Source organism: Ambystoma mexicanum, unplaced genomic scaffold (assembly GCF_040938575.1).
Source record: "Ambystoma mexicanum isolate Mex_15411 unplaced genomic scaffold, UKY_AmexF1_1 Mex_scaf10, whole genome shotgun sequence".
Lineage (NCBI taxonomy): Eukaryota > Metazoa > Chordata > Amphibia > Caudata > Ambystomatidae > Ambystoma > Ambystoma mexicanum.
The window spans coordinates 2,350,001-2,357,500 of NW_027182325.1; the positions used below are offsets into that span (position 1 = coordinate 2,350,001).

The 7,500-nt window shown below is 47.1% G+C and overlaps 18 non-coding genes and 8 pseudogenes across 18 annotated transcripts in view; all 26 read left to right on the top strand.

The window, feature by feature from the left end:
* Positions 1-93, top strand: part of LOC138549525 (5S ribosomal RNA) — a 119-nt gene extending 26 nt beyond the window's left edge. The window contains exon 1 of the ribosomal RNA XR_011293306.1: positions 1-93. This exon is cut by the window's left edge and continues 26 nt beyond it. This is a non-coding gene — a ribosomal RNA (5S ribosomal RNA).
* A 106-nt stretch (positions 94-199) lies between these two features.
* On the top strand, positions 200-318 carry LOC138537337 (5S ribosomal RNA). The gene has a single exon (XR_011285476.1). It is a non-coding gene; the product is annotated as a 5S ribosomal RNA (ribosomal RNA).
* Positions 319-424: 106 nt separating this feature from the next.
* Positions 425-533, top strand: LOC138545702 (5S ribosomal RNA; annotated as a pseudogene).
* A 106-nt stretch (positions 534-639) lies between these two features.
* On the top strand, positions 640-748 carry LOC138543068 (5S ribosomal RNA; annotated as a pseudogene).
* A 454-nt stretch (positions 749-1,202) lies between these two features.
* On the top strand, positions 1,203-1,321 carry LOC138541762 (5S ribosomal RNA). Its single transcript, XR_011289760.1, has one exon. It is a non-coding gene; the product is annotated as a 5S ribosomal RNA (ribosomal RNA).
* Positions 1,322-1,427: 106 nt separating this feature from the next.
* On the top strand, positions 1,428-1,546 carry LOC138540023 (5S ribosomal RNA). The gene has a single exon (XR_011288082.1). It is a non-coding gene; the product is annotated as a 5S ribosomal RNA (ribosomal RNA).
* A 106-nt stretch (positions 1,547-1,652) lies between these two features.
* On the top strand, positions 1,653-1,771 carry LOC138550360 (5S ribosomal RNA). The gene has a single exon (XR_011294115.1). It is a non-coding gene; the product is annotated as a 5S ribosomal RNA (ribosomal RNA).
* A 106-nt stretch (positions 1,772-1,877) lies between these two features.
* On the top strand, positions 1,878-1,996 carry LOC138542053 (5S ribosomal RNA). Its single transcript, XR_011290043.1, has one exon. It is a non-coding gene; the product is annotated as a 5S ribosomal RNA (ribosomal RNA).
* A 106-nt stretch (positions 1,997-2,102) lies between these two features.
* Positions 2,103-2,221, top strand: LOC138540772 (5S ribosomal RNA). Its single transcript, XR_011288807.1, has one exon. It is a non-coding gene; the product is annotated as a 5S ribosomal RNA (ribosomal RNA).
* A 106-nt stretch (positions 2,222-2,327) lies between these two features.
* Positions 2,328-2,436, top strand: LOC138544632 (5S ribosomal RNA; annotated as a pseudogene).
* Positions 2,437-2,900: 464 nt separating this feature from the next.
* On the top strand, positions 2,901-3,019 carry LOC138538797 (5S ribosomal RNA). The gene has a single exon (XR_011286884.1). It is a non-coding gene; the product is annotated as a 5S ribosomal RNA (ribosomal RNA).
* Positions 3,020-3,125: 106 nt separating this feature from the next.
* Positions 3,126-3,244, top strand: LOC138540024 (5S ribosomal RNA). Its single transcript, XR_011288083.1, has one exon. It is a non-coding gene; the product is annotated as a 5S ribosomal RNA (ribosomal RNA).
* A 106-nt stretch (positions 3,245-3,350) lies between these two features.
* LOC138550361 (5S ribosomal RNA) lies at positions 3,351-3,469 on the top strand. The gene has a single exon (XR_011294116.1). It is a non-coding gene; the product is annotated as a 5S ribosomal RNA (ribosomal RNA).
* A 106-nt stretch (positions 3,470-3,575) lies between these two features.
* Positions 3,576-3,694, top strand: LOC138548063 (5S ribosomal RNA). Its single transcript, XR_011291879.1, has one exon. It is a non-coding gene; the product is annotated as a 5S ribosomal RNA (ribosomal RNA).
* A 106-nt stretch (positions 3,695-3,800) lies between these two features.
* Positions 3,801-3,909, top strand: LOC138546496 (5S ribosomal RNA; annotated as a pseudogene).
* A 463-nt stretch (positions 3,910-4,372) lies between these two features.
* Positions 4,373-4,491, top strand: LOC138549104 (5S ribosomal RNA). The gene has a single exon (XR_011292890.1). It is a non-coding gene; the product is annotated as a 5S ribosomal RNA (ribosomal RNA).
* Positions 4,492-4,597: 106 nt separating this feature from the next.
* LOC138542888 (5S ribosomal RNA) lies at positions 4,598-4,716 on the top strand. The gene has a single exon (XR_011290548.1). It is a non-coding gene; the product is annotated as a 5S ribosomal RNA (ribosomal RNA).
* Positions 4,717-4,822: 106 nt separating this feature from the next.
* On the top strand, positions 4,823-4,941 carry LOC138550126 (5S ribosomal RNA). The gene has a single exon (XR_011293888.1). It is a non-coding gene; the product is annotated as a 5S ribosomal RNA (ribosomal RNA).
* Positions 4,942-5,046: 105 nt separating this feature from the next.
* Positions 5,047-5,155, top strand: LOC138543593 (5S ribosomal RNA; annotated as a pseudogene).
* Positions 5,156-5,619: 464 nt separating this feature from the next.
* Positions 5,620-5,738, top strand: LOC138538798 (5S ribosomal RNA). Its single transcript, XR_011286885.1, has one exon. It is a non-coding gene; the product is annotated as a 5S ribosomal RNA (ribosomal RNA).
* Positions 5,739-5,844: 106 nt separating this feature from the next.
* LOC138540025 (5S ribosomal RNA) lies at positions 5,845-5,963 on the top strand. Its single transcript, XR_011288084.1, has one exon. It is a non-coding gene; the product is annotated as a 5S ribosomal RNA (ribosomal RNA).
* A 106-nt stretch (positions 5,964-6,069) lies between these two features.
* On the top strand, positions 6,070-6,178 carry LOC138544450 (5S ribosomal RNA; annotated as a pseudogene).
* Positions 6,179-6,284: 106 nt separating this feature from the next.
* Positions 6,285-6,393, top strand: LOC138543907 (5S ribosomal RNA; annotated as a pseudogene).
* Positions 6,394-6,499: 106 nt separating this feature from the next.
* On the top strand, positions 6,500-6,618 carry LOC138542097 (5S ribosomal RNA). The gene has a single exon (XR_011290085.1). It is a non-coding gene; the product is annotated as a 5S ribosomal RNA (ribosomal RNA).
* A 106-nt stretch (positions 6,619-6,724) lies between these two features.
* LOC138544633 (5S ribosomal RNA) lies at positions 6,725-6,833 on the top strand (annotated as a pseudogene).
* A 452-nt stretch (positions 6,834-7,285) lies between these two features.
* Positions 7,286-7,404, top strand: LOC138538799 (5S ribosomal RNA). Its single transcript, XR_011286886.1, has one exon. It is a non-coding gene; the product is annotated as a 5S ribosomal RNA (ribosomal RNA).
* The last annotated feature ends 96 nt before the right edge of the window (positions 7,405-7,500 follow it).

A 7,500-nucleotide genomic window follows, 5' to 3' on the forward strand; every position in this document is an offset into this window, starting at 1 on the left:
ACCCGATCTCGTCTGATCTCGGAAGTTAAGCAGTGTTAGGCCTAGTTAGTACCTGGATGGGAGACCGCCTGGGAATACCAGGTGCTGTAGGCTTTTTTGTGCTCCAAGTTCAGGAAGTGAGCCCTTTCTCAATTGCCTTTCAAAACTGCAAGGTCTAGCCGACTAGATGCTTAAAAGTACAAAACTCACTAGGCCCAGAGCCTACGGCCACACCACACTGAATGCGCCTGATCTCGTCTGATCTCAGAAGCTAAGCAGTGTCGGGCCTAGTTAATACCTGGATGGGAGACCGCCTGGGAATACCAGGTGCTGTAGGCTTTTTTGTACTCCAAGTTCAGGAAGTGAGCCATTTCTCAATTGCCTTTCAAAACTGCAAGGTCTAGCCGACTAGATGCTTAAAAGTACAAAACTCACAAGGCCCAGACCCTACGGCCACACCACACTGAATGCGCCCGATCTCGGAAGCTAAGCAGTGTCGGGCCTCGTTAGTATCTGGATGGGAGACCGCCTGGGAATACCAGGTGCTGTGGGCTTTTTTGTGCTCCAAGTTCAGGAAGTGAGCCATTTCTCAATTGCCTTTCAAAACTGCAAGGTCTAGCTGACTAGATGCTTAAAAGTACAAAACTCACTAGGCCCAGAGCCTACGGCCACACCACACTGATTGCGTCTGATCTCAGAAGCTAAGCAGTGTCGGGCCTAGTTAGTACCTGGATGGGAGACCACCTGGGAATACCAGGTGCTGTAGGCTTTTTTTGTGCTCCATGATTAGTAATTGCGCAACTTCTCAATTATTTTTCAAATTTGGTATGTTTCCAAAATAATTGTATCCCGTTTTATAGCGGAAATGTTGGACAACATCATGAGGGCTGGAGCTACCTTTTTACATAGAATTAGCATACAGGTAGTGTGTTCATGGGTAATAAATCGACTTTCACATGTAATGCAGTACAGAGAATATTGAGTCCTTCAAGAGGCATGAAAGAAAACCATTATTGTGTTGATTGTTCTCTCCACCTCCCTGCAACAGACACAGGATGGATGAATTAAAGTTATCCTACCAGACATAGGAGTCCTGAATGGGCCCACCAGTCTTATATATCTCGCCTGATCGAGCGATGAGCGTGGTATCATGTTGCAAGTGGCTGCATGGCTTAGCTTACTAAATGCAAATGCATAAGAGTAATATTCTTAGCATTCCTAGAGCCTACGGCCACACCACACTGAATGCACCCGATCTCGACTGATCTCGGAAGTTAAGCAGTGTCAGGCCTAGTTAGTACCTGGATGGGAGACTGCCTGGGAATACCAGGTGCTGTAGGCTTTTTTGTGCTCCAAGTTCAGGAAGTGAGCCCTTTCTCAATTGCCTTTTAAAACTGCAAGGTCTAGCCGACTAGATGCTTAAAAGTACAAAACTCACTAGGCCCAGAGCCTACGGCCACACCACACTGAATGTGCCTGATCTCGTCTGATCTCAGAAGCTAAGCAGTGTCGGGCCTAGTTAGTACCTGGATGGAAGACCGCCTGGGAATACCAGGTGCTGTAGGCTTTTTTGTACTCCAAGTTCAGGAAGTGAGCCATTTCTCAATTGCCTTTCAAAACTGCAAGGTCTAGCCGACTAGATGCTTAAAAGTACAAAACTCACAAGAACCAGAGCCTACGGCCACACCACACTGAATGCGCCCGATCTCGTCTGATCTCGGAAGCTAAGCAGTGTCGGGCCTCGTTAGTACCTGGATGGGAGACCGCCTGGGAATACCAGGTGCTGTAGGCTTTTTTGTGCTCCAAGTTCAGGAAGTGAGCCATTTCTCAATTGCCTTTCAAAACTGCAAGGTCTAGCTGACTAGATGCTTAAAAGTACAAAACTCACTAAGCCCAGAGCCTTCGGCCACACCACACTGAATGCGCCCGATCTCATCTGATCTCAGAAGCTAAGCAGTGTCGGGCCTAGTTAGTACCTGGATGGGAGACCACCTGGGAATAGCAGGTGCTGTAGGCTTTTTTGTGCTCCAAGTTCAGGAAGTGAGCCATTTCACAATTGCCTTTCAAAACTGCAAGGTCTAGCCGACTAGATGCTTAAAAGTACAAAACTCACTAAGCCCAGAGCCTTCGGCCACACCACACTGAATGCGCCCGATCTCATCTGATCTCAGAAGCTAAGCAGTGTCGGGCCTAGTTAGTACCTGGATGGGAGACCGCCTGGGAATACCAGGTGCTGTAGGCTTTTTTGTGCTCCAAGTTCAGGAAGTGAGCCATTTCACAATTGCCTTCCAAAACTGCAAGGTCTAGCCGACTAGATGCTTAAAAGTACAAAACTCACTAGGCCCAGAGCCTACGGCCACACCACACTGAATGCGCCCGATCTCAGAAGCTAAGCAGGGTCGGGCCTAGTTAGTACTTGGATGGGAGACTGCCTGGGAATACCAGGTGCTGTAGGCTTTTTTTGTGCTCCATGATTAGTAATTGCGCAACTTCTCAATTATTTTTCAAATTTGGTATGTTTCCAAAATAATTGTATCCCGTTTTATAGCGGAAATGTTGGACAACATCATGAGGGCTGGAGCTACCTTTTTACATAGAATTAGCATACAGGTAGTGTGTTCATGGGTAATAAATCGACTTTCACATGTAATGCAGTACAGAGAATATTGAGTCCTTCAAGAGGCATGAAAGAAAACCATTATTGTGTTGATTGTTCTCTCCACCTCCCTGCAACAGACACAGGATGGATGAATTAAAGTTATCCTACCAGACATAGGAGTCCTGAATGGGCCCACCAGTCTTATATATCTCGCCTGATCGAGCCTGATCGAGCGATGAGCGTGGTATCATGTTGCAAGTGGCTGCATGGCTTAGCTTACTAAATGCAAATGCATAAGAGTAATATTCTTAGCATTCCTAGAGCCTACGGCCACACCACACTGAATGCACCCGATCTCGACTGATCTCGGAAGTTAAGCAGTGTCAGGCCTAGTTAGTACCTGGATGGGAGACCGCCTGGGAATACCAGGTGCTGTAGGCTTTTTTGTGCTCCAAGTTCAGGAAGTGAGCCCTTTCTCAATTGCCTTTTAAAACTGCAAGGTCTAGCCGACTAGATGCTTAAAAGTACAAAACTCACTAGGCCCAGAGCCTACGGCCACACCACACTGAATGTGCCTGATCTCGTCTGATCTCAGAAGCTAAGCAGTGTCGGGCCTAGTTAGTACCTGGATGGAAGACCGCCTGGGAATACCAGGTGCTGTAGGCTTTTTTGTACTCCAAGTTCAGGAAGTGAGCCATTTCTCAATTGCCTTTCAAAACTGCAAGGTCTAGCCGACTAGATGCTTAAAAGTACAAAACTCACAAGAACCAGAGCCTACGGCCACACCACACTGAATGCGCCCGATCTCGTCTGATCTCGGAAGCTAAGCAGTGTCGGGCCTCGTTAGTACCTGGATGGGAGACCGCCTGGGAATACCAGGTGCTGTAGGCTTTTTTGTGCTCCAAGTTCAGGAAGTGAGCCATTTCTCAATTGCCTTTCAAAACTGCAAGGTCTAGCTGACTAGATGCTTAAAAGTACAAAACTCACTAGGCCCAGAGCCTACGGCCACACCACACTGATTGCGCCCGATCTCGTCTGATCTCGGAAGCTAAGCAGTGTCGGGCCTAGTTAGTACCTGGATGGGAGACCACCTGGGAATACCAGGTGCTGTAGGCTTTTTTGTGCTCCAAGTTCAGGAAGTGAGCCATTTCACAATTGCCTTTCAAAACTGCAAGGTCTAGCCGACTAGATGCTTAAAAGTACAAAACTCACTAGGCCCAGAGCCTACGGCCACACCACACTGAATGTGCCCGATCTCGGAAGCTAAGCAGGGTCAGGCCTAGTTAGTACCTGGATGGGAGACTGCCTGGGAATACCAGGTGCTGTAGGCTTTTTTGTGCTCCATGATTAGTAATTGCGCAACTTCTCAATTATTTTTCAAATTTGGTATGTTTCCAAAATAATTGTATCCCGTTTTATAGCGGAAATGTTGGACAACATCATGAGGGCTGGAGCTACCTTTTTACATAGAATTAGCATACAGGTAGTGTGTTCATGGGTAATAAATCGACTTTCACATGTAATGCAGTACAGAGAATATTGAGTCCTTCAAGAGGCATGAAAGAAAACCATTATTGTGTTGATTGTTCTCTCCACCTCCCTGCAACAGACACAGGATGGATGAATTAAAGTTATCCTACCAGACATAGGAGTCCTGAATGGGCCCACCAGTCTTATATATCTCGCCTGATCGAGCCTGATCGAGCGATGAGCGTGGTATCATGTTGCAAGTGGCTGCATGGCTTAGCTTACTAAATGCAAATGCATAAGAGTAATATTCTTAGCATTCCTAGAGCCTACGGCCACACCACACTGAATGCACCCGATCTCGTCTGATCTCGGAAGTTAAGCAGTGTCAGGCCTAGTTAGTACCTGGATGGGAGACCGCCTGGGAATACCAGGTGCTGTAGGCTTTTTTGTGCTCCAAGTTCAGGAAGTGAGCCCTTTCTCAATTGCCTTTTAAAACTGCAAGGTCTAGCCGACTAGATGCTTAAAAGTACAACACTCACTAGGCCCAGAGCCTACGGCCACACCACACTGAATGCGCCTGATCTCGTCTGATCTCAGAAGCTAAGCAGTGTCGGGCCTAGTTAGTACCTGGATGGGAGACCGCCTGGGAATACCAGGTGCTGTAGGCTTTTTTGTACTCCAAGTTCAGGAAGTGAGCCATTTCTCAATTGCCTTTCAAAACTGCAAGGTCTAGCCGACTAGATGCTTAAAAGTACAAAACTCACTAGGCCCAGAGCCTACGGCCACACCACACTGAATGCGCCCGATCTCGTCTGATCTCGGAAGCTAAGCAGTGTCGGGCCTAGTTAGTACCTGGATGGGAGACCACCTGGGAATACCAGGTGCTGTAGGCTTTTTTGTGCTCCAAGTTCAGGAAGTGAGCCATTTCACAATTGCCTTTCAAAACTGCAAGGTCTAGCCGACTAGATGCTTAAAAGTACAAACTCACTAGGCCCAGAGCCTACGGCCACACCACACTGAATGCGCCCGATCTCGGAAGCTAAGCAGGGTCGGGCCTAGTTAGTACCTGGATGGGAGACTGCCTGGGAATACCAGGTGCTGTAGGCTTTTTTTGTGCTCCATGATTAGTAATTGCGCAACTTCTCAATTATTTTTCAAATTTGGTATGTTTCCAAAATAATTGTATCCCGTTTTATAGCGGAAATGTTGGACAACATCATGAGGGCTGGAGCTACCTTTTTACATAGAATTAGCATACAGGTAGTGTGTTCATGGGTAATAAATCGACTTTCACATGTAATGCAGTACAGAGAATATTGAGTCCTTCAAGAGGCATGAAAGAAAACCATTATTGTGTTGATTGTTCTCTCCACCTCCCTGCAACAGACACAGGATGGATGAATTAAAGTTATCCTACCAGACATAGGAGTCCTGAATGGGCCCACCAGTCTTATATATCTCGCCTGATCGAGCCTGATCGAGCGATGAGCGTGGTATCATGTTGCAAGTGGCTGCATGGCTTAGCTTACTAAATGCAAATGCATAAGAGTAATATTCTTAGCATTCCTAGAGCCTACGGCCACACCACACTGAATGCACCCGATCTCGACTGATCTCGGAAGTTAAGCAGTGTCAGGCCTAGTTAGTACCTGGATGGGAGACCGCCTGGGAATACCAGGTGCTGTAGGCTTTTTTGTGCTCCAAGTTCAGGAAGTGAGCCCTTTCTCAATTGCCTTTTAAAACTGCAAGGTCTAGCCGACTAGATGCTTAAAAGTACAAAACTCACTAGGCCCAGAGCCTACGGCCACACCACACTGAATGTGCCTGATCTCGTCTGATCTCAGAAGCTAAGCAGTGTCGGGCCTAGTTAGTACCTGGATGGAAGACCGCCTGGGAATACCAGGTGCTGTAGGCTTTTTTGTACTCCAAGTTCAGGAAGTGAGCCATTTCTCAATTGCCTTTCAAAACTGCAAGGTCTAGCCGACTAGATGCTTAAAAGTACAAAACTCACAAGGCCCAGACCCTACGGCCACACCACACTGAATGCGCCCGATCTCGGAAGCTAAGCAGTGTCGGGCCTCGTTAGTATCTGGATGGGAGACCGCCTGGGAATACCAGGTGCTGTAGGCTTTTTTGTGCTCCAAGTTCAGGAAGTGAGCCATTTCTCAATTGCCTTTCAAAACTGCAAGGTCTAGCTGACTAGATGCTTAAAAGTACAAAACTCACTAGGCCCAGAGCCTACGGCCACACCACACTGATTGCGTCTGATCTCGGAAGCTAAGCAGTGTCGGGCCTAGTTAGTACCTGGATGGGAGACCACCTGGGAATACCAGGTGCTGTAGGCTTTTTTGTGCTCCAAGTTCAGGAAGTGAGCCATTTCACAATTGCCTTTCAAAACTGCAAGGTCTAGCCGACTAGATGCTTAAAAGTACAAAACTCACTAAGCCCAGAGCCTTCGGCCACACCACACTGAATGCGCCCGATCTCATCTGATCTCAGAAGCTAAGCAGTGTCGGGCCTAGTTAGTACCTGGATGGGAGACCGCCTGAGAATACCAGGTGCTGTAGGCTTTTTTGTGCTCCAAGTTCAGGAAGTGAGCCATTTCACAATTGCCTTTCAAAACTGCAAGGTCTAGCCGACTAGATGCTTAAAAGTACAAAACTCACTAGGCCCAGAGCCTACGGCCACACCACACTGAATGCGCCCGATCTCAGAAGCTAAGCAGGGTCGGGCCTAGTTAGTACTTGGATGGGAGACTGCCTGGGAATACCAGGTGCTGTAGGCTATTTTTGTGCTCCATGATTAGTAATTGCGCAACTTCTCAATTATTTTTCAAATTTGGTATGTTTCCAAAATAATTGTATCCCGTTTTATAGCGGAAATGTTGGACAACATCATGAGGGCTGGAGCTACCTTTTTACATAGAATTAGCATACAGGTAGTGTGTTCATGGGTAATAAATCGACTTTCACATGTAATGCAGTACAGAGAATATTGAGTCCTTCAAGAGGCATGAAAGAAAACCATTATTGTGTTGATTGTTCTCTCCACCTCCCTGCAACAGACACAGGATGGATGAATTAAAGTTATCCTACCAGACATAGGAGTCCTGAATGGGCCCACCAGTCTTATATATCTCGCCTGATCGAGATGAGCGTGGTATCATGTTGCAAGTGGCTGCATGGCTTAGCTTACTAAATGCAAATGCATAAGAGTAATATTCTTAGCATTCCTAGAGCCTACGGCCACACCACACTGAATGCACCCGATCTCGACTGATCTCGGAAGTTAAGCAGTGTCAGGCCTAGTTAGTACCTGGATGGGAGACCGCCTGGGAATACCAGGTGCTGTAGGCTTTTTTGTGCTCCAAGTTCAGGAAGTGAGCCCTTTCTCAATTGCCTTTTAAAACTGCAAGGCCTAGCCGACTAGATGCTTAAAAGTACAAAACTCAC